The following is a 4,258-nucleotide window of genomic DNA, read 5'->3' as shown; positions in this document are numbered from 1 at the left end:
GTTTTGGCTCAGGGCTCCGGGGCTTCAGTCCGTGCTGGCCAGGCCCCGCTGCCTTGGGCCTGTGGCAAGGCAGTGCCATGGCAGAAGTGTGGGATAGAGCACAGCTGCTCATCCCATGAGAGCTAGGAAGTAGATAGGAAGGGCCCAGGGTTCCAGTACCCCCCTTTAAGGGGTATAGGCATGTGCCAATGACCAAATTTCCTCCCACGAGGCCTCATCTCTTAAAGGTTCTACCATCTCCCAATAGCACCACAAGCTAGGCACCGAGCCTTTAAAACACAGGATTTTTCAAATTTTTATATGTATTAGTACATGTTTGCAGTACATAATAATTACATTCATCATGGGGAGTTGGTGCATGTACATAACACATCTCAATTCTTTTCACTTTCCCTTCTTCTCTCCTACCCCCTCCCTCCATCTTTTGGTTTCTTCCCTATTTGCAAAAGATCCATCCCCCTGTTTTCTATTATCTATCTTTTATTTTGCTCCTTAATTTATTTATACTTTGGGTTTCTCATTTACATTTGCAATATTTAAGCCTGTATGTCTGATTTATTTCACTTAATATTATGGTCTCTTTCTGGAGTAAGACAGAATCTCAGGGTTGTTTTAATTTTCGTTTCTCTAATGGCCAGTGTACCAGTCAGTGTTTACTAAAGAAACAGATTTAACACAAGACACACAAATGTGTAAGAATTTACAAGACAGGCTTATGATGGTCTCCCACAGAGTTGGATGTGGGTGAGGGCAAAGGGTGTCTACACACCAGAGACCGAAGAATTCAGTCAAAGGTCTGGAGCTCACTGTGAGTCTGCGTCAGGAGGCCTATGGGTCTGCGATGAAAGGCTGAAGAGTCCGCACCAGAAGGCTAAGGGTCTGAGCCCCAGGGGAAAGAATCTGCGCTGGAAGCCAGCAGATGACATCCAAGGTGAAGGCGAAGACTGGAGCTCCTCAGAAGAAACACAACCAGATCTACCCTTCATTTCCCCTTCACACATCCAGGTGCCGAGCCAGCGCGGGTGGTCCTCCACACCCTAGAGGGTGCAGCTGCTGAGCCGATTGAGTTAAGCTTCTCTTACTCACGTCGACACAATCCATCAGCCATCACGGCCAGAAATGTTGAACATTTTTGCAGGTATTTAGTGGCTATTTGTACTTCTTTTGAGAGGAGTCTATTCATTTTGGTTGCTTATTGTTTGACTAGGTCTTTTATTTTGGATTTTTTGGGGGGTATGCAAGATTCAAAAAAAAACAAACAAAAATAGGAATGGTTGCTTTCCATATTTTCTAGGTTGTAAAAGTTAGCCAGGAGGGCTGGGGATATAGCTCAGTGGCATAAGCGTCTGCCTAGCAAGCACAAGGTTGTGAGTTCGATCCCCGGTACTGTAAAAAAAAAAAAGAAAGTTAGCCAGGATTATTTAGGACGTGGTTCTAAGCTGCATTAGTGGAGCAAATACAAAATGCCGCCCTCCTCCCAGGTCAAAAGGCAGTGCTCACAGGCTGCACACCCATCTGGGTCGCTGTCCCCTCCAGCACCCAGGCCGGCAAATTGCCTGCACCGTGGCACAGGTCAAATCAGGACATCAAGGTGGCTCTTCTCTGACCAACAGGGGCCGTGCCCGCCTGGTGGTGCCGCGCTGGGAGCAGCAGAGCTGGAGCGCGGGCCAGACCTCCACACCGCACTCTGAGACGGGGCTAGCTTACTGATAGGCTGCTGCGCCTGAATACTGACAGTGAGTGCGGTGGACGTCGAGAAGGGCTCTACTCGGATGTGGGTGGTGCTCACCACCCCACTGCTGGGGCCTGACCAGTCTCAGAAAACCACGTGAAGAAAGTGGTGATAAACACGACAGGAAGTCGGAATGGTGCGGACACCCACACACCAGTCTCTCGTGTATCCATACCCACAGTTAACGACAGTAACAACAATGATAAAAGAAGTACAGACAAGAAGCCGCGCTCAGGTTATGCGGTCACCAGCCAGGAAGCGTGTGTTGACTGGCACGGGACATAGCAAGTCTTTCTTCAGGTCCCTGGATTCAAGGAGCTTCAGCCGTTCCTGCACCGTCAGGCCTTCCCTCAGACTCTTGGACCTGATATTTCCGACACAGGATCTGTCTTTCTTCAGAAAGTCAGTATTGCTTTTAGAGTTCATTATGTCACATCCTGTCACAGCAGTGCTGTGGGAGACTTTTCCCCCAGTGCTTCTGTAGCCGCTTTCAGCTGCTCTTCCCACCTGCTGGTATCAGTCTGCCGTGGCCTTCGCGATGCTGAGCTCTGTGTAAATGTCTTTGCATTTGTCACTAGCATACTTTTTGTCCTGTAGTGCTGTCTGGACTCATCCTTGAGAGAGCTGATCTCCTGTTTCAGATACTGTATTTCTGATTCCTTGACCTGCAGCGCGAACTGGAGGTCCTCTCAGAGCAGTACTCGCAGAAGTGCCTGCAGAATACCCACCTGGCCCAGGCTCTGCAGGCTGAGCGGCAGGCCCTGCGGCAGTGCCAGCGCGAGAACCAGGAGCTCAGCGCCCACAACCAGGAACCGAACAACCGCCTAGCGGCAGAGATCACACGGTTCCGGACACTACTGACTGGGGCCAGCGATGGGAAGGCTGCTGGGTCCCCCTCACACAGGGAAAGGATGCCTATGAGCTAGTGGTCTTATTGCTGGCCTTATTGCAGGTCAAGGAATTGGTTGTTTCCTGATGTTATTTCTTATGCAATTGGAGTTCTGTTCAGGAGGTCATTGCCTATGTCTATGTCTTCAAGAGTTCTGCCTATTTTATCTTCCAGCATGTTAAGTGCTTTGTTTTAATATTTAGATCTCTAACCCATTTTGATTTTAGTTTAACATACAATAAGACATATGGATCTAGAATCAACCTTTTGCAGGTGGATAGCCCGTTTTCTCAGCACTATTTGTTAAATAAGCTACCTTTCCTCCAGCGTATGTCTTTGGCCTCTTTGTCAGGATCAGATGGCTGAATGTGCCCGGAGCTCTTCCTGCATTCTCTGCTCTGTTCCGGTGATCCACATGTCTGTTTTTGTGCCTATATCATGCTTTTATTGCTGTAGTTTTGCAGTAGAACTTGACATCCAGGATTGCGATGTCTCCTGCTTTGTATCTGTCGCCCAAGAGTGCTTTTGCTATTCTGGATCTCTTCTGGTTCCATGTAATACATGGAACTTTGAGGGACATTTATCCAAGCCATAATAGTTGCCTTAAAATAAGAAACCATTCGACACATCCAGCCCAGGGAAAGCAGGGGCTCTGTAACCCCGTCCTACTGCCAGCCGTCAGGGGAAGAAACACAGCTGAAGTGGTGGAGGAGGTCTCCGACTCTCCTCTCCCTACTGCGCATGGCTCTCTGTTAGCAACTGTGTCATTCTCCCTTGAAAGTCTTTAATAGTAGAATTTCACTGTCAGGGAAATGGAACATTAGTAAAGGAGGAAAACACTTCATGTTACAAAATTTTCCCATCAGAGTGATGCTTTAAAATCCTTTAAGTGGGCCGGGGATATAGTTCAGTGGCACAAATGCCTGCCTGGCAAGCACAAGGTCCTGAGTTCAATTCCCAGTACCAAAACATTTAAAAAATTTAAAAAATCCTTTAAGTGGACATTCACAAAAATGAACCCAGGCACAGAGTATATCTCAGAACTAAATGTAAAATGCAAAGCTATACAACTCTAGGAGGATCACATAGGAAAAACTCTAGGAGATTTTAAGGATGACAATGATTTTATAACACCACAAGCATCATCCAGGAAAGAAAAAAATTGATACGTAATACTTCATTAAAATTAAGAATCATTTTGTTGAAGACAAACCTTTCTGTTGTACAAATACAGCTGAAATGCAAATTCCTGTCTGGAAGAGGTAACATTGAGATATAAAGTCATATAACTCCCCGCAGTGAATGTAATCATTATATATCGCAAATATGTACTAATAGAAATTAAAATCAAATACCAATTGTTTCAGTCTATGAAAAAATCATGCTAAGCTATGAAAGACTAATGGAGTAGCCTTACCTCTGCTGGACTGTGCCAAAGTCATGGTGGGCCTGGGGGAGAGAAAATAAGGACAGCATCCTGATACCTGAATAAAAGAAATAGAAAGAAAAATACGTGTGAAATGTGCAAGGAACAAAGCCTCATCCTAGGGGCTGGGGATTTAGCTCAGCGGCAAAGCGCCTGCCTGGCAAGCGCAAGGTCGTGAGTTCGGTTCCCGGTACCGGAGAAAAACCAAAAA

General features: G+C 46.5%; 1 long non-coding RNA gene across 1 annotated transcript in view; it reads right to left on the bottom strand.

Moving 5' to 3' along the window:
* Nucleotides 1–1,202: 1,202 nt before the first annotated feature.
* The window catches only part of LOC106150342, a 5,698-nt gene continuing 2,642 nt past the window's right edge, over nt 1,203–4,258 (bottom strand). Inside the window, exons 2-3 of the long non-coding RNA XR_001237103.1 lie at nt 4,039–4,105; nt 1,203–1,386 (exon numbers count right to left, since the gene is read on the bottom strand). This is a non-coding gene — a long non-coding RNA (uncharacterized LOC106150342). The remainder of the gene's footprint in view (nt 1,387–4,038; nt 4,106–4,258) is intronic.

The sequence above is a fragment of the Chinchilla lanigera genome, unplaced genomic scaffold, assembly GCF_000276665.1.
Source record: "Chinchilla lanigera isolate Chin_1 unplaced genomic scaffold, ChiLan1.0 scaffold00071, whole genome shotgun sequence".
In the NCBI taxonomy this organism is placed as follows: Eukaryota; Metazoa; Chordata; class Mammalia; order Rodentia; family Chinchillidae; genus Chinchilla; species Chinchilla lanigera.
The sequence above is the reverse complement of the archived record's forward strand: the minus strand, read 5'-3'. Positions and strand labels throughout refer to the sequence as shown.